General features: G+C 43.7%; 1 protein-coding gene across 1 annotated transcript in view; it reads right to left on the bottom strand.

Annotated features, from left to right (window-relative positions):
* Positions 1-2,568: 2,568 nt before the first annotated feature.
* Positions 2,569-19,975, bottom strand: part of LOC147693207 (NACHT, LRR and PYD domains-containing protein 12-like) — a 1,239,310-nt gene continuing 1,221,903 nt past the window's right edge. The window contains exon 11 of the mRNA XM_086933624.1: positions 2,569-3,241. The gene's annotated coding sequence lies outside the window, so the exon portion shown is untranslated. The remainder of the gene's footprint in view (positions 3,242-19,975) is intronic.

Genomic DNA, 19,975 nt, shown 5'->3' with positions numbered 1-19,975 from the left:
CCATTGTAAATTAGTATATATGTTAGCGGTCAATAGCATAACATGGGCTGACAACCGGACACTATCGAGATTGGCTGTTCCATTATTGGTGCCACTAGAATAAGTAATGTTTGGTAGCAAACAAAGTGCCTTCTCACCGCAGACACAATTCTTGTGCCCTGGGTGATGTGGCAAGCACCCATTTGGCACCTTAGAGCTTACTCATATCTCTACTGTGCTTGGCTTACCCTGCCTGATGTAGCCAAGACAGGAGGAGACACCTCCCCCATCCCCAGCAGCCTAGTGAATTGGCACATCAGAGCAGTGAGCTTCAAAGGCTGCACCTCCTCTGATATTGAGCTGGGATGAAAGAAGACTCCCCATGCCCCAGGGGCACTTGCAATGGGGAAAGCTTGCAAATTAGCTATGCAGGAGTCACTCACACAGAGGAGAGCTGGCCATACCTCTAATTTGGGAAACATGTTCTGTAGACCTAAAATTAAATTCTTTTATCTTTAGGAGGGCAGAAACAGTGTTTTCTGGGTAGATAAGGCGGCCTCCACCACCAGATGAGGTCACTTCAAGGGCAGACTAGCTGCAGGGGCTAGCAACGCATTGCTCCTAGCTCCCACATCCCTACATTCCCTAAATTTAGGATTTCAGGGACCCCCATGACACCAGAATCTTGTATCAGAACACATTTATTTTAAAAGGGCCCAAGAGGAGACCCGTGTTGCCAATAACAGAACTTTGCCAACCAGCCAAAAGCAAATGGCAACAAACTTGGAACTTATTGAAAGACCACCGTCCTTGGCTAGAACTCAACACCCCTCAAAATGGGCGCCCCTGTTGAAGCCAGACACACCTTCAGTCTACCCTGGATTAGAAAAACTACTCCCCTACAAACTGCATTTAAAACAATCACTGACTCAAATCATTCTTTGCTATTGGGCCTTCTGAGGGATTGCCCAAATCAAGGTGGTCCAGTGCATAGTGGGATATGTAGTCTCACCTGCCCCAAAGTTTCACACCACTATGTTACTGACCTAATGAGGTTCCTGAGGCTTTTCATTGTGTTTACTGCAGCCAAGACAGGTTAGTCACCAATCTGGAAATCAACGCCCAAACCTTACGCTGTATGTACAGAGAACGATGTGCAACCAACATCCGACATCAACTGTGTGTGCCTGTTGTGCTTTTGCATTTTCCTTCTTGCCGCGCTGTGTAAGTGGTAAAATCAGGGGTAACACAGTGTGTCCTGTTCTGCATCCAGAAAGCGCCAGGCCAACTATGCGCCTGGGGCTATGTAAAATGTATCTGACTGTTGTGGCCTGGTTCCAGTCCTGGGGCCAGCATCTCCTTAAATTTTACATTGTTCCAAGGAATTCGACCCAGTGGACTGGGGTTTTGGGGATGAAGAAAATACTTACCCTGTGTACGGCTATTGCCTCTCCTCCATCCTCTTCTCTTCTTGTCTTCTTGTCTTTATGGAACAGAAGCACACAGGCTCCCACACTCCCCTAAGCCAATCACAACTCTGCTGTCACCAGCAACACAGAAGTATCGAGATTAGTCTGAGCTTCCTGTTTGGCTGCTCAGGCAGTGCCTGGAAGCGTAGGACAATTCTTCACCTGGCTGGCAGGCCAAACTGACATGTGTACTAATGTTAGACATATTTTCTCACTGGCTCATATAGCCCAGCCCCACACCACCCTAACCTGGCTCAGTCTGAGTTCACACTGAAAAATAACTGATAATAACATTGAGTTATTACTTTTCTTTTTTGCGCTGCTCAAACAGCAGTGGGGTGACTCCGTTCCACTTTGCTGGTGGAGCCGCTATAGACTCGACCTGCAAGTGACCTATTGTCACTGTCACTAGTGGATTTTGCAATTGACTTCAATGTTATTTTGTCTATGTATTTTCCAGCACTGATTTACTATTGCTTTAAAAATCTAAAACTCTTATTATAAGTATGCTATTTTGTTATTTTTTGTCTCTACATTAAGATAATATTGCCCTTACTTTATATAGATTGATGCTGGATTTCTTACAAGTTGCGTTAATTACATGTTTCTCTAGTAAAGCCTGATTTCTTTTAGCCACTCTACTTACTAGGACCGAAAAAAAGAAGTATTACTGTGAATTCAAGGACCATCTTTGGGGTATAAATATAACATTACAAGGTAAGGCTCCCCAGCCATAATATTTTCTATTGCACTTTTCTACAGGTAGTCCCAAAGCTTTGTTTTACACCATAAGGTTAGTGGATGGGACACTCAGTGCTACAGTCCAACAGTGACATTTAACTTGGAGGCCTTGGGTGCACTTTGTGCACAAGACTAGGGGCTTAGAAGTAAGATTAAATATGCCAAATTACAATAAACCAATTTCATCATATTGAAAGGAGGAGCACAGGGACATCATAACTGGGAGGCAGGTTTAACGTATAGAGAGTAGTACACCCAGCAGTAACTGATATGGTAAGCCTTTGGGTATATGTAATGCAAAAGTTGTTCATTTCCTGAAGATAAATCAGTTTTTTTTTAAACTGAACTGTTTCTTTCCATAAAGTCCACTACATTTGTTGCACTTTTTAATTTTGACAGACATTAGGTTTATTTTCCAGCCTTTTCGTAAAAATCTACACAGCAATTAAGTGCATTCTATATTAATAACATTTTCAATTAGTAATAACATGAAATTGTGGTTGATGTAGAATCCGAATGTTAAAATTGCACTATATGGTAGTCATTTTGATTTCTATGTTCATCAAACCAAAAATGATGTACAATACGATTCTTATTGTTTATGAATACAAGTACTTTGTTTGAATTGTTTAATAATATTCTATGTTGAAATGAAGCATTATCAAAATAGGCATGACAAAGAATATCTTCATTGTATTTTTATCTCATTACTAAAAATACCTCCTTTTTTAGCCTTAACTTTTAATTCAACCACAGTAAACAGTTATACATATTATATTTAAGTCAATACATATTTTTCAAAACAATTTTTTTAGTAAAGTTACATGTAATACTATACACCATTTGACATGAACATACAATTTAATTTTTCAATGTAATGAACAAGACAATCTTTCCCAAAATTATTTCAGCTCGCCCATTTTCACTTTTTTCAATGTTTGATCTTCATCTACTTCATCCTCATTGGAGTCTAGGAAGTCCCCTCTCATCAGTACAAGTTCTGCTTCATATCTATTTAACGCTTCATGTTTTTGGAGAATTTTGATTGTCATCTGCAATAAGAAAATTAAGAACTTTTAAAGCAGCATACTTTTAGATTTAAAGCTTACATGGAAAGTATTCATACCATATAAACATTCCGTACAAGAATTACAGTCCTGTGTTATTTCATTTTTCAGTAGTGTACATTTATAAGATGGATTTATTGGCAGGTGTGAAGTGTGTACACTTATTTTATATTTTCAAAACTTTGATTCAAAATCGATGTTTTAAATTAGCATTTTCCAATATGATAAGCGGCTTACTTTTTAGTCTTTTCATGCAAACATTTTAATTTCATGTAATACGAAAAGACACAGTTAAATGTACAACTATTTCAGATTGTAAATATTGCTTATCTTTTGTTGTCTTTCATCATTTTTACATTTAGTATTACCCTTGCTACCTACATTTGTGAAAATGTTACAAGTTGTCTAATTACACCCAATTTAAAAATACAAGGATATCCGTTTGCCTATTGTGTTTGTGCTGGAAAATGCCTGGCTACTTTAATTTTCAATGTTTTACAGTCTTTGGCTGAATAGTCAAACCCTACATACTTTAAGGTTCATGTCCATACACTTTTAAATAGCACATTTTAATGTATAGTTTTTTAAGTAATGATAGATGTTTTAGTTGAAATGTAATTTAGGTTACATGTAAGGAATTATTGGCAGTTTTCAGAATAATGCCAAATTCTAAGGTATGTGTTGTAAAGAGTTCAAGTTCAAGTTCAGAAATTTGTATAGCGCACTACTCACCCAGAGGGTCTCAAGGCGCTTGGGGGATAAGGGGGGGTACTTTACTTATCGAATATCCAAGTTTTTAGTTGCTTTCTAAAGGAGAGGTGGTTCTGTACAAGGCGGAGGTGGGTGGGGAGAGAATTCCAGGTTTTGGCCGCTAAGTAGGAGAAGGTTCTTCCCCCCATGGTGGATCTATGAATGCGCGGAATTGCGGCGAGGGCTTGATTGGATGATCGTAGTTGGCGGGTGGGGGTGTAGAAGGACAGTCGCTTGTTGAGGAATTCGGGTCCTAGGTCGTAGAGGGCTTTGTGTGCGTGGGTGAGGAGACGGAACGTTATTCTCTTGTTGACGGGGAGCCAGTGGAGGTCTTTCAGGTGACCGGAAATGTGAGCTTGACGGGGGATGTCCAGTAAGAGTCTAGCTGAGGCGTTTTGGATGCGTTGGAGTTTTTTCTGTAGTTTGGCTGTGGTTCCGGCATAAAGGGTGTTTCCGTAATCCAGTCGGCTTGTGACCAGTGCGTGGGTGACCGTCTTTCTTGTTTCGATGGGGATCCAGCGGAAGATTTTTTTGAGCATGCGTAGGATGTTGAAGCATGAGGATGAGACGGCGTTGACTTGTCTGGTCATCGAGAGGGAGGAGTACAGGATGAAGCCCAGGTTACGTGCGTGGTCCGTAGGTATGGGTGCGGTTCCCAGGGCCGGTGGCCACCATGAGTCGTCCCAGGCGGAGGGGGATGATCCTAAGATGAGGACTTCCGTTTTGTCCAAGTTCAATTTTAGACGGCTGTTCTTCATCCATTTGGCTACTACTTTCATTCCTTCGTGTAAGTTGGTTTTGGCGGTGTTTGGGTCCTTGGTGAGGGAGAGGATCAGCTGGGTGTCGTCTGCATAGGAGATGATGTTGAGGTTGTGTTGGCGTGCGATGGATGCGAGGGGACTCATGTATACGTTGAAGAGGGTGGGACTGAGTGATGATCCTTGTGGTACGCCGCAGATGACTTTGGTGGCCTCTGATCTAAAAGGGGGGAGGCGGACTCTCAGGGTTCTTCCGGCGAGGAACGAGATGATCCAATCCAATGCTTTTCCTTGTATTTCGACGTTGCTGAGGCGTTGTATGAGGGTGCTATGACAGACTGTGTCAAAGGCTGCGGAGAGGTCGAGTAGGATGAGGGCAGCTGTTTCTCCGTTGTCCAGTAGAGTTCGAACGTTGTCTGTTGCTGCTATGAGGGCGGTTTCGGTGCTGTGTTTGGCTCGGAAGCCGGACTGTGAGGGGTCGAGGGATTTGTTGGATTCGAGGAAGGCGGCGAGCTGACTGTTGACGGCTTTCTCAATAACTCTGGCAGGGAATGGGAGGAGCGATATGGGGCGGTAGTTCTTAAGTTCAGTGGGGTCTGCCGATGGGTTTCTTCAGAAGGGCGCTGAGCTCGGCATGTTTCCAGCTTTCCAGGAAGGTAGCGGAGTTGAGGGAGGAGTTGATGACGTCTCGGAGATGGGGTACGATGATGGAGTCTGCTTTGTTGAAAATGTGGTGGGGACATGGGTCGGTTGGCGATCCTGAGTGGATGGAGTTCATCAGGCGGATGGTGTCTTCAGTGGTGATTGGGTTCCAGGCGCAAAGGTTGATAGAGGGGGGTTTTGGTTCAGAGGTGGATGGAGTGGACTGGTCTCCGGACTGGTATTCAAAGCTGTTATGTATGTCAGCGATTTTGTTGTAGAAGAAAGAGGCTAGGGAGTCGCAGAGGTCTTGGGAGGGAGTGATGTCGTTGGTGCCGGCGGTGGGGTTGGTAAATTCTTTGACGATGTTGAATATTTCCTTGCTGTTGTGGGCGTTGTTGTCAAGTCGATCCTTGAATGCTGATTTCTTGGCGGATCGGATCAGTTGGTGGTGTTTGCGGGTGGCGTTCTTGAAGGTGGTCAGGTTGTCAGTGGTTGGGTTTTTTCTCCAGGCTTTCTCGAGGGTGCTACATAACTTCTTGGATTTCTTAAGGTCATCGTTGAACCAGGGGGCTTTTTTGTTACCTTGCTTGATTTGATGGTTTTTCAAGGGTGCTAGTTCGTCGGCGCTGTAGGTGATCCATTCTGTGAGGTTGGTGGCTGCTTGGTTTGGGTCCGAAGATTTGGCAGGAGGGTTTTGGTGAAGCGATGTGAAGAGCTGGTCGGAAGTAATTTTCTTCCAGTTTCTTCGGGGAATAGGTTGTGGGGGGTTGTGGGTCGTGGTCTTTTTGTAGATAAAGTGAACGCAGCTGTGGTCCGTCCAGTGGAGAGCTGTGGTGTGATTGAAGGAGATGTGCTTGCTGGAGGTGAAGATTGGGTCGAGCGTGTGTCCGGCATAGTGGGTGGGGGTATCGACAAGTTGCTCGAGTCCGAGGTTGGCCAGGTTGTCCAGAAGGGTGGTGGTGTTGCAGTCGTTTTTCTTTTCCAGGTGGTAGTTGAGGTCTCCCAGTAGAATGTAGTCCTCGGAGGGGAGGGCATGTGGGCTGATGAAGTCAGGGATGTCATCGCTGAATTGTGTGCGGGGTCCTGGTGGTCTGTAGATGAGGGTGCCTCTGAGTGTGGTTTTGGGGTCGGTGTGGATCTGGAAGTGAAGGTGTTTGGCGGTAGCGAGGTAGTCGTCGGAACTGGTCGTGATGCGGATGGTGTTCTTATGGACAATGGCAATGCCTCCTCCTGTTTGGTTTGTGCAGTCCTTGCGGATGATCTTGTAGCCGTCCGGGATGGCTGTGGCGATGTCGGGTGCTGATGAGGCGTTCATCCAGGTTTCTGTAAGGAAGGCGACATCAGGCGATGTAGTGTCGAGTAGGTTCCAGAGTTCAATGGCGTGTCTGTGGACCGAGCGGGTGTTGAGCAGGATGCACTTTAGGTAGTTAGTGTCGGAGCTCTGATTGGAGTCTGTGGATTTGGTGTGGGTCCTGATGCAGTCGAACTTGCAGGAGTGGCAGGTGAAGGGTCCATGGGTGTGTCCTGGGGCGGCTTGGTAGCAGTTTGGTGGGCGGCCGGGGTTAAGGGCTGAGAGTGTTGCGGCGTCGTATGTTATGCAAGGGCCAGGGGGTCTGGCACTCGGCGCGGTCCAGGCGCGGACGTGCGTAGACGGGCTTACCTTTGGCGCACCTTCGGCGCGCATGGGGCGTGACCGCTGCGCGTGAACGCTGCACGCAAAAGCATCTGTCATAAGTGGTTAGTGGAGGCAGGAGCGGGGTGGAGAGCCGGGCTGGAAGGCACAACAATAAACAACAAAATGGCAGCAAGCCAAAAGCGAAACAGGACGAGATTGGGGCAAGACCTTAGTTAATTAAGTGATATGAACTGGGCAGCACAGTCAGGCAACAATTATCAGAGCAGGCAAAGCGAGTGGCACAGTAAATAAGAATGGCACAGTAAATAGCAAAGCACGGTCCAATAGTGAAGCGCTATGATCACTTAATATTCAGCAGTGCGAGCAAGTCTGGCAATAAGCGCTACGATGACAAACAAATTCTAGCAGTGCGAGCAATGCGTGCAATGCGTGGCAATCAGAGCGCTACGATACCAGGTGGAAGCAGGGAGCAGCGAGGGGAGCGACCACTTCTGAAAAGCTCAGGACGGTCACAGCGCTATTGCTGGACGGGTAGAGCCTACACTCTCTGTGGGAGGGAGGAGCAGCTGGGAGGCAGGGAGCAGCGAGGGGAGCGACCGCTTCTGAGAAGCTCAGGACGGGAGGGCTTATTAATTTATGTCCATTTATTTTTATGGAAAGTTTCTCAATACCCTCGTAAGTGTATACCCACATTTTCATGCACCACGTGCCCAATTTTTCAATCTGGCCACTTGATCACAGAGGATGGCTAAACACCAACCCATAGTTTTAGCCCTTTCAATAAGAATGCATGTCTTTTTTTTATTATGAACATCTTATAATGGCTAAACACACTCAAATTAAATAATGTTTTGTCTGAAAAGGAAACTCAACTTTTAATTCAAAAACATTTTTCAAGCATAACCCCTATATGCCCGCTTGTGCTTCTCCTAATGCAAATGAATCTCATTGAAAGACTCTGCTTAGCCTGACCAGGTTTAGTTTTTCACATGCCAGATTTTTATCCCATAATGCTAAAGATGACTACGTTATGCAAGGAAGCCCACATTTTTGTCAGGGACACAACTGTTCAAGGGATGCCCATCATAATGCTAAGATCCTTCACAACATGTTAGTCATAGACATTATTATTCCAAGAATAGCCAGAATGATGAGAGAAATAGCCACAAATATAGCATGATTGCTAACAATGTGTAATTTAAAGCTGCCATTATGCAATAATTACTTTTTGGAAGCCTGATTTAAGCAGTATTAAACTTTATTATGCCATTGCAAACATAATACGAAAAAAATTGCCATTAATCACAAAAGGTCATACTTATGGCACAGATGTGCTGTAAAAATACTGTAAAAAAATATCCATACATTCTTATGAATACTGTACACAGACAAAGTTCTTTCATTTAGACCCCTGCTGCATCGATTGGAACAATAGGACACTCAAACTTTTTACCATACCATAGACATTCAACATTATTTTAAATAGGTTTTGATAACAAATTGACCGTGGCTCCTAAACATTTTTGGCGATCACCTCAAACAACACTCCTAATAGCGTATATCAATTATTAGATGTACCTGGTCAACTATCATATTACTTAATCTCCTACAACGCATCAAATCGAAGGAGATTTTCTCAACAACCCACTACAATTGCCTTCTAAATAAACTGGTATATTTTATGTTTGCAATAAACTTGTAGCACAAAATCTCAGGCCGTAAATGGCTACCATAAAACCGACTTACCGGATACAATGACATGTAAACATGGTCCCCCACCACCTACTTATTCCATTTACATATCTGCAGCTATCCATATTACTATTACACAATAAAATAATGGTGAATTGATTTCAAAGCTGTCTTTTTGTATACATGTAGTATATTAGGGAACATTTCCCACATTTTATTAGTATAATTGTCAATCTAACTATGTATGGAAGCGTCCACAATATTTTGTTTAAATATTTGTTTTTAATAATATCTACAGATGGAAGACCATATGTCTTGGAGCAGCATTGATTAGAGCAGTGGATTTTAATTTAAATATATTTAGAAATAAAGGGAAAATGTTATAATGAATACACTTATGCTACTACTTATAATTAAATAGGGGATCCCCCAGTAAAAATTATAAGACAGAGGGTACGGAAATGGTTGATATCTTTCACACCTTAAATCTCTTTCCTTTTAAGGGCAGTCCCTCATTTAATTTTTCACCCCTGCAGCTGGAACACACACACTTATATATTTGCTTCATGTTCACTATATTAATTTCAGTTCTCAATTTATTGTGGTTGAGAGGAACGACATTGACCACTTCCATATTCTTGCAAAATGTACCGTGAAATCCCATATGTGGCTTATTAGCCACATTTTGGAAATACCAAATGTTTTTCTTATTAAATATGGTCAACAGGTTCCTATGTCCCTGATAAATGTAAACATTGGTACTTGAAGTTCTAAACAGGGACCTACTAACATATGTTGGAAAGAAGGCTGCTGTCTATTCTCTCTCTATTAAGCTGAAATTGGTATAACATTAATGCAGGCCTGAGTATTCACCTCAGAATTCGACAATCAACATATTTAAATATCAAATTGTATAGTTCATCTAATTATCCTGTATCCGATAGGCCTGCAAATGTCATTGAATTCGCTTTAACCCCTTATGCGCTGCGCCCGTCCAGCGGCCAATGGCACCACTAACTCGGGAGTGCTGCAGTCGGCCGTTGGACGTTCCAACTGCACCTGCGCAATGGAACATTCAGCACTGGAGCTGGACGTTCCAAAGCAGCTAAGGTGTTAAACCAACAACAAAAATAAACTAGAAGAGGCCAACCTGAGCAAGGTAAATATTATGGTCCTTGGCAGCGACATCAAGAGCTCCAACAGGAAACGGGACCTAGTTGCCCAATTTCCAAGTCGTTCACAAGGGCTCTGAATCGGATATGTGTTTGCCGAATCAGATCCGGAAAACCTTGTTTCCGACCGAATCAGACACACTTTCCAAGCCAGGAACATCCCACTTTCACGAGGTTTGCTCTGGTGGTAGGTCCCAGTCCTTCAGAGGTCCAAAAGGTTTCTAAGTCCCATTCTTGTAGAGGCCCTTCTCTTTCTCTCATAAACAAGAACATTCAAGATGTTATGTTACTTTGACTTGATACCCTAGGGGAGTTGATGAGGGGGATTGAGTTAAGTGGGCTATGAGTAGTTTCCAAAATGTACGGTAATCTGAACCTGAACAAACAAGAAGAGTAAGCTTTTTCCAGTACACAGGGGCGAGAAATGAAAAATACTTTCCATCGCTGTGTGTTAAACAAATGCTGGGGGCCCCACAACAGGTCTCCTAGTCAGATTTTACAATACAGTAGAGAGAATACGCTTTTATTCTTTTTTGAAGATAAAGTGGGCCTTTGCCCTTTATGACATTATATGTGATACAGCATATTTTAACAGAGAGCGTTTCTTCACAGGCAACCGGGCAACCAGTGTAGTTCTTTCATGAAAGGCTCTGAGGAAGTGATAGAAGGGCAGTTAATCACAAGCCTGGCTGCCGTCTTTTGAACAACCTGAAGTTTAGGGATCAGCGTTTCACTAACGTTTGACAGCATGGCATTGCCATAATCCAGTCTGCTTATTATGATGGACCGAACAAAAGTATTCAGGTCGGAAATAGGGAGGTAAGGGAAAAATCTGCAAAGTAAGCGTAGGTTCTGGTAACATGAGGCAGTGGTGGGCAGTATGTGCTCTCTCATAATTAAGGCTAGGTCTAGTTTTATCCCAAGATTCCTTAGTGCTTGATTGGGCATAGGAGCGGCACCCAGTTGATGAGGCCACCAACCACCTGCCAAGATGGAAGATGCTTTACCAAACAGCATGCTCTTGTTCTTATCTGCATTGAGCTGGAGATAGTTCTCATTCATCCTCCTTTGTGCAGATCCTGTTTACCCATACATGGGGCTGGTTAGGGCAACCAGCATGACTCTTCTTTGTCGTCACTCAAAACCATTACAGGGTTAATATTCCAACTTCCACAATTCTTTTGTGCAAATGTGTCTGGGAGACAAAGGGCAGCCTTCTCCAGGCTCCACTGTTCATTTACTTGTTAAGTTGTTGTTGAATAGCTTTATTTCGATATATTTATCATATCATAAAAGCATTACAATAATAAAAATACAGTACAATTTAACAATTCATCCCTCTGTTCACATAAAACAAATTATCAATTGTCGATTTCATGTAAACTAACAATAAAATATAATAAAAAGGAGCTCATTTGCCAAAAAGTTATAAAACATAGCTAAAATATGGGACTGAATCAATGGAGATCGTGTTACTGGAGAGACAATTTCCTCACGGATCTTATCCGCCATACCCAACCCAGGAATTTTGCCAGGCAACAGGCGAACAAAGGGCGAGCATCAGATCTTAAGATGCGTAGGGCCTCCATGTGGGATCTAGTGCCAAGGCTCATGCATAGTGGTTTCAGCCATCTGTCCCGAGGGGCTGCATAGGCTGGACACTCAAACATTAGATGGGCAATAGACTCATCCCTTGTCTCACAAAAAGGGCAATATGGTGTAGTTTGCAGCGGTGGCTTCCAGCTTGCTGTCAACTGCCCTAAAGGTAGAACTCCCACCCTGACTTTGAAATACAATGACCTATCCCTCGGGTTAAGGATCAAGTCCAGATAAGGTTCTCTAAAGGGGAGCTCCTTGATTAGCAGAAACTCTACAGCAGATCTGCATAATTTAAAATTGCTCATTCTCCCGTTTGCCACCCATGACCAGTATAATTTCTTTAACATCTGTTTGGGTGGGGCTGTTCTATTGACCCAAGCGTCTCCAAGGCCCAGTTCACAGAGAAGCCACTTGACTTCCCTGAGCCAGCCGACCTTGTGCCAGCCGGGTATTGAAAGGAGTTCTCTTAGGGCTTCAGCGTACCTGGACAGTTCTGGTACCTTCCATATTCGAGCCCACAGTAAGAGGAGACGTAGCCTTGCTTGCTCACTTATTGGGCGTGTACCTGCATCTAATAGGAGTGGGAGTGTAGGGGTGCTGTGTGGTAGCCTCATAAGATCTTTATGGAATTTGTTTTCAAGATGTGTCAAGGTGTCAACTCACCCCACAATTCCGACCCATACAGCGCCGCACTCACCACCCTTGCCCTTGCCCTATAAATGTCTAATATCGCCCCGATGGGTTTAAGGGATGAGACACGTTGTTCTTTTAGCAGGGCCCCTGTAACCCTCTTATGAGTCAGGAAGACTTTTTGGTGGTGAGCTTTCCAATTCATGGAGTCACAGAGTCGGATGCCTAAATAATTTATTTTATTTTATTTATTTTACACATTTGTAGAGCGCTCTGTTACCCGGAGGTGTCCTGGCACTGAAAGGATAGGCTGGTGTGAAGGAGCGTGCTTACAGAGTAAAGAGCCATGTTTTAAGTCCTCTTCGGAAGACCATCAGGTCCTGAGTTTGTCTGAGCACCAGAGGGAGTTTATTCCAGGCCTCTGCCGCTCCAAGGGAAAAGCTCCTACCACCCCAGCGAGCTTTTTTAGTTCTGGGGACTGTAACCAGGGCCAGTTGTCCTGACCTCAGAGTTCTTGCTGGTTTATGCCAGCGGAAAAGAGATTTCAGGTGCCTGGGACCTGTATCGTGGAGGGCCTTGAAAACCATGCATACCGCCTTGAAAGTGATTCTTTTACGGATGGGTAGCCAGTGTAATTTTACCAGATCTTGGGATACCGAGGAAAATTTGGGTGTGTCAGTGATTAGGCGGGCGGCTGCATTTTGCAGTAGTTGGAGTTTGTTGAGTACGCTCAATAATCAAACTCCTTTACCCTTTCAAGTGGGACTGAGTCTAGGGTGGGAGGGATGACGGTTTTCCTAGGGGGGTTTAGGACCAGGAATTTGGTTTTGCTTACATTAATAACAAGGCCCCTTGAATCTCAAAAATCCTTGAAACTAGAAAGCAACGTTTGGAGGCCTATCGGGGGTTTTGAGATTAGGAGGGTGTCATCTGCAAATAGGAGGGTAGGTATTTTTCTGCCCGACAGGGAGGGTGCATCTGCTGGATGTTGGAGAAGATGCTCCACCACTCCGTTAACATAGAGTGAGAACAGAGTGGGGGCTAGCACACAACCCTGGCGGACACCCCTATCTACAGGAATGCGTGGTGTTTTTTGCCCCTGATCTCCCCACCTAATCTGTGCAAAGTTGCTTTCATGAAACTTAATGAGCAAACCCAGCAGATATGGAGGGATACCCAAACCCTCTAAGACATTCCACAGTTGGTCACGTGGGACCTGGTCAAAGGCAGTCCGTAAATCTATGAATGCGAGATACAGACTGCCTTTGCCCAATACGACCACTTTCCAATAAAGCATTAATAGGCGAAATGTCTGTTCAATAGTACCAGTTCCTGGTCTAAAACCAGCCTGGAAGTCTGACAGTACCTGGTTTTCTTCAGCCCAGTGCAAGATCCTGCCTAAGACTACTTTGCCAGCTACCTTTTGGGTGGAGTCAAGCAAGCTAATTGGACGATAGTTAGCGGGGTCGTCCCGACAGCCTTTCTTGAAAATCGGGACGACCTCCGCACCCCTCCAGGAATCAGGAAGGCAGCCTCCCATCACTGCCTCGTTCAGGAGTGGGGCAGTAAGTCTGCTCCACACCTCTGTATTGACCCGTATCAGATCACCAGGGATGCCATCTGGGCCTGCAGCCTTGTTGGCAACAAGGCACTTAATTGCCCCTTCGACTTCCTTAGCAACAAAGGGGTAGTCATTAATTGTGTTGGCAACCGGCTCTCTATGAAAGAAACCCATATTTGATTGTAGTGCGCCTGTTGGGATGGAATAGAGCTTGAAAAAATGGGCAAACCAAGCCTCCCCTGTGATGTTGCAAGTCAATTGTGAATCGACGGGCTTATCCCTAGCTCTAAGCAGTTCCCAGAACCCCTTCGAGTCCTTTTTAGAACTCGCATCCATTAGCTCTCTCCAGAAGTTGGTTTCGTGTACTTCCCTTGCCAAGGATAGAGCTTTTTTGTAGCTTTTCCTAGCGAGACTAATTTGACCTGGGTCTTTTAATTTCACGGCTCCCAATAAAGGAACAAATCAAATTTAAAACCATGTGTATAACCCACCGTATAGCTCACAAAAAAGCACCTCCTTATCTTCAGGACCTGCTTCCAGTCTATTGTCCCTCACGTCCTCTGAGGTCGATGGGCAGTATGCTTTTAGTGGCACCTCGGATACATAGAGCAAGGATGGGAGGACGTTCCTTTAGACACCATGCTAGCAGTGACTGGAATAACCTACCCATCGATTTAAGGATGGAGCTGTCTGAAACCAGGTTCAGACAGAAGCTGAAAACCCACCTTTTCCCCAAGTTAAACTCAGTATAGCAGGCCCGGCTCACCCTCTGTGAACTAAGCTGAAGAGATGTAGGTAGGGCTGTCAGCGCGGGGACGCACTGTTCTCTGTGCAACCAAGCGCTTAATAAATGCCATTAACTTAACCTAACCTAACCTAACCTAATAAGTTCCCCTTTGGCAGCACGACATGCAGAGGAGTACCATATATCTCTACCCTTGGTTGCGGCTCTGTTTGTGGCCCTTGCCCTACTCTGTGGGACTATGAACAACTCACTTAGAGCTGAAATAGTTTCTGAAAAGGACAGCAAGATTAGTGGTTTCCGATGTGTCTAGACGCAAATTCACTGCTGTCATTATGGTCTTGGCTTGGGCCATCCTTCCCTCGTCCGCGGCAACTTTAGCCCATTTTAATCGCCTGCCACAGTTTGAGGGGACAAGTTTGTGGGATGATTTCCATATGTGTAGAGACATGGTTGGGTTCCTGTCTTGCCACGGGGGGGTGAGGGTTAGGGCCAAAGGGTTATGGTCACTGTCGGAAGTCAATAGGACTTCCATATCTTGGTGATACGGCCATAGCTTGTGATTCAACAATATGTAATCAATTCTTGAAGTGTGTCCCACCCTATTGTAGGTGTGCGCTCCCCTGGGATCTGACTTAGATCCGCCATTGGTTGCTCTAAGGTCGTGTTCCATACAGAGTGAGTTAATATCTATGGCACTCTGGGTCCATTTTTTGATCGGGTCTAGAGAGAGCATGGGAATGCCTCTCCTAGCATCGTCTTCCCAGGTGTCCAAAATGTCCTCACTGGCTAGGGGTTCAAAGCAACAGTTAACTTGTTAAGTACATTTTTGGTCCAACCCTACTAGCCTCCCAGTAAGGGGAAGAAAAACACCTCCACAGAGCGAGTCCATTATTACTGCACTGGAGCAGTTTTCACAGTTTTTAAAGGCCAAGGAGTGGCTTGGCATCTGCTGTATAGCTAATGCAAATTAGCATCCCAGAGTTTTAGGCAGGGAACAGGTAACCTTATAAAAATTGCTTTAAATAAATATTTGCAAACTATTAGATATTATCAATGAATTAGTTTTTTTATAAACATGTAACATCTTTGCATGAAATTAGTACTAATTACCTGTCAATAGTTACAAATGAGTATATAATCTTTACTTTGACATTTTCTAAAAAGATACTTGTGCCTTGTTAGTGGAGAAAAACTTTTGTGTACAAAATATATCCAATAAAGAATGCCTTTGGAATGCCTTGGACTATAGATAACTACTTTTTTGAAGATGCAAGTTTTCGGAAACTTAAATATTTGTAGGTTATTGTGCTCAACCTGCAGGTGCAATGATCTTATAAACCTCATAGTTGAGGAAAGCTAATGATCTCCTCCCCTTACGTGCACACTTAATTTGAGGAACATCCAGTAACAGGGCATCAGCAGATATTAAAGATCGGTTTGGAATTTATCTTATTTAATGGGAGACGGTGTAAACTGTGGACTATGTCTGGGTGACCGTGTTGTTTCAATTCACAGCAAGCAGAATCTTAACTGCCCTTTTCTGAACATGTTGCAAACAGGGCCAAATTTTTAGGAAGGAAGCCAAAAATATAGTGCATTGCAGTAGTTTACCCGGGAAAGAATGGTAGCACTATGTTTCATACCTAGGTTTGCAACCCAAAAAGAAGAAACAGGACACTAAATTTGCATTGACTTGCTTTTAGAAAGTCACCTAAATGTTAATGAAGAAAGACAGTGCTATATCAGAAGGTGCCAGTGTAGGAGCGCATTTCAATTTTGAAGCGCACCAATTTCTACTATCAGTTATTGACAAAGGTTCTAAGTCAGAAGATGTGTTTTAGCCCTATTAAATTTCAAGGCATTTTTTCACAGCCCCTGGCTCAATGACAGCATTAGGTTACCCTCAATGAGGTTTGGTGTTGAGCGATAAATCTGTATACCCAGATATTTTAAAGTATGTGCCGCGACTTGTAAAGAGGGCCAAACTGAACCGTCTCTGGGCAATCCCCTTGCCGAAAAAAAGGCATAATACTTACTGACATTAATTCTAATGCTCGAAAGCCACGCAAAAGCATCAAAAATGCCTGTGGCGATTGATAGAGAGGTGAGGTCTTCAGCATACAGAATGATGTTGTCCGTGTATGCGGAGATAATGTGTGTTGTTTGGCCAATACGTATGCCCTGTTGTGCCGCCGATAACCGTACTCTAAGGGCTAAGGCTCCAGGGCCAGCACAAACAACAGAGGAGACAGTGGGCAACCCTGCCATGTGCCTTTTCAAGCCGGGTACTCCTGCGAGATATGTCGCCTTGTACGGGCCCTTGCCGTGGGGTCCATGTACAGGAGCCTGATCCACTTTAAATAACCCGGCGGAATGCCAAATCCTTCAAGTGCTCAGAATATGTAGTCCCATATGAGCATATCGAATGCCTGTCTCAGATCCAAGGTGATACAACCTGCGTGGGCTCTCTCCTTGGGGGTCGCAGTCATAACATGGTACAACCTACTGATGTTAAGTGAGGTGCACTGCACTGGTACAAACCCACATTGATCTGGATGGATTAGGTTATGTAAGCCTGGAAGTAGGCGGCCAGCCAGTACTTTACTGAATAGCTTGTAGTCTGTAGTGAGTAGAGATAGTGGTGTGTACCCTGACAGATCCATTGCCTGGCGTCCTGGTTTGGAGAGAGACACTACCAGTGCCTGTCTCATGGAGGAGGGTAATGACCCCGAGAACAGCGCGGCATTATACAGTTTCTCTAGTTGTGGCACCAGAGTATCCGAGAACGCGGCAAAGAATTTGGACAGGAGGCCGTCCAGACCTGGGGCCTTGTTTTGAGGGAGGCTCCTGATGGCTGCCTTGATTTCGGACCTTGTGATAGTGCTAGAGAGAGCGTCCTGTGCTGTTTTTTCAAGTTGTGGGAACTGTGCAACTGTTAAAAAGGCATCAAGGGTGTTATTCCAACAAAGTACAAGTCCTGGCAATATTCACAAAAGGCTGCATTTATATCCCATTGTGTATTCACTGTATCCCCAGCTCTAGTGGTTATCTCATGGATCGGGGGATGTGGGGGTCATCTCTGAGAATACGTTCTAATAGCGGGCCAGCCTTATCAGCATCAACGTGTTTAGCATGCTGTAGTAAATGAATCAAATAATCCAGAAATTGTTGGTACTGGTTTAATGATAACAGCACAGTACTCTCATCTTCAAGTCCCAGCAGTATAATCCAGTACAAGATCTTTTACAGATAAACAATTCCAATAAAGAATCTTCCAACATATGCATGTGCCCAGAACAGAAGAACAACAGATTAAAAGGGAAACCCAATATAAATAATCTTAAAAGGGAAATGATATAAATAAGTATGAACTGAAAATGCTACACATTTCCCCTCTTAAGAAATTTCAATGGCACAAAGACATACATTTAGAAACCCGTCTGGCATTCCAGACTTTACCATCTTGTGTAACAACACTGTTACGATTTACCTTTACAATTTTGATTGGTTTACCAAATTTGACATCACCTTTAGAGACAAAACCTGGTTTACGAATTCTCACTCAATCACCACATTTAAACGTTGGCACTTTAACTTTCATGCGAACATCATAACTACTCTTAATCTTATCTTGTTTCACTTCAACTTTACGAGCTACATCAGTAACATCAATTTTGATATCAAGAGGAATAGTACTCTTTTTAAACCACCACGGACACAATTTAGAAGTGGGATCTCTACTTCTTAACAAGCGAAAAGGTGAAATCTCAGTAGTAGAATGAGGCGTTATCCGATACAACCACAATCTCTCCCTTAATTTTTCTTTCCACAAACTTCCAAAAGTGCGAGCCCAAAGAATATCTTGCTTGAGTACTCTTTTGTATCTCTCCACTTGTCCATTTCCCCGTGGTTCATACAATGCTGTAGTGACATGCTTGATTCCACAATCCTTAAAGAAATCTAACATTTCAGAAGATTTTAACTGTACACCATTGTCAGAAATCATCATTTCGGGATAGCCTTCGCGAGCAAAAAGCTCCTTCAAAAACAAAATTACATTCCCTGAATTAGGATGAGAAATGAGTTTGACTTCTGGTCATTTAGAATGGTAGTCAACAACCACAATGGCAAATCTACACTCTAGTGGTAAAAAATGGAAAGGTCCAGAAATATCTATACCTAACTTTTGCCATGGATACTCTGGCCACTTTACAGGTATTAATGGAGCTGGATTACATTTACAAGACTTATCACTTTCTATACAATCAGGGCATTCCCTCACAAATTTATCAACAAACCTATCCACCCCTGGCCACCAGAAATTCAACCTAATCAACCTCTTCATAGATGACATACCCATATGACACTCATGACTAAGGGCCCGATGTAGGTAGCCCTTTAACGATCCGAATCGGCCGAAAATACCGATTTTCGGCCGTTTCCGATCGGTAAAGGGCTATCGAGATGTAGGGGCACATTTTCGGTAATTTTACCGATTCGTTATCATTACCGAATCGGTAAATTTACCGATTCGGTAATATTTACCGATTCGGTAATGATAACGAATCGGTAAAATTACCGAAAATGGAATGTAGGTAGGCAATGTACCATCAGCACATGGCTTACAGAATCGGTATTTTACCACGGAATACAAATCCATGGTAAAATACTGATTCCTGTGTACATGCACATCTGTGCATGTACACATGTGCCATGTGACAGACAGACGTGCCCTTAGGGCATGTCTGTGTGCCACATTGCACACATCCCCGTTTTGGGGGTGCTAGAGGGTGTCAAAGTGACACCCCCTGCACCCTTGTGAATTCTTTAATTACCGATTCGGTAAATACCGAATCGGTAATGCCTAATCATTCCTATGGGCTTCAAAGCCCATAGGAATGAATGGCCATTACCGATTCGGTATTTACCGAATCGGTAATTATAGAATTGTTAAGGATTCGGTAACGAATCCAGATGTTGGTACCTACATCCCATTTACCGATTTTGAAATACCGAATCGGTAGGATTCGGTATTTCAAAATCGGTAAATGGGATTTACCTACATCGGGCCCTAAGTTTCAAAATAGAATCCCGAATCCCTAAAGGTGGGACACACTTTCCAGTTCTAAAAATCAGATCACCTTCAGTGACCAGCTCTTCATTAATATTCAAATATGGAATAAGATCTGCAGACACTTCACACTTAGAAGGCCAACCCTTTTTGATGTAATCTCTCACTTTGCACAGCACCATGTCTTCACTCATACTTTTCCTCCACATCTCTTCAGAAATCAACTTAAAGTTTTCAGAAACTGATTCAGTAATACTAACTACAACTTCATCATCACCATGTTCATCGCCAAAATGACATGGCAGCCTGGACAAATAGTCCGCGGTAACATTCAATTTTCCTGGAACATACTCTATGTCAAAATTGTACTCTTGAAGACGTGACCTAAGTCTGGCAATGCGAGCAGTACCTTTAGTCCCTCCCCCAGGAGATAAAATGTTTACTAAAGGCTTATGGTCAGTTC

This window comes from Lissotriton vulgaris, chromosome 8 (genome assembly GCF_964263255.1).
Source record: "Lissotriton vulgaris chromosome 8, aLisVul1.2, whole genome shotgun sequence".
Lineage (NCBI taxonomy): Eukaryota > Metazoa > Chordata > Amphibia > Caudata > Salamandridae > Lissotriton > Lissotriton vulgaris.
The sequence above is the reverse complement of the archived record's forward strand: the minus strand, read 5'-3'. Positions and strand labels throughout refer to the sequence as shown.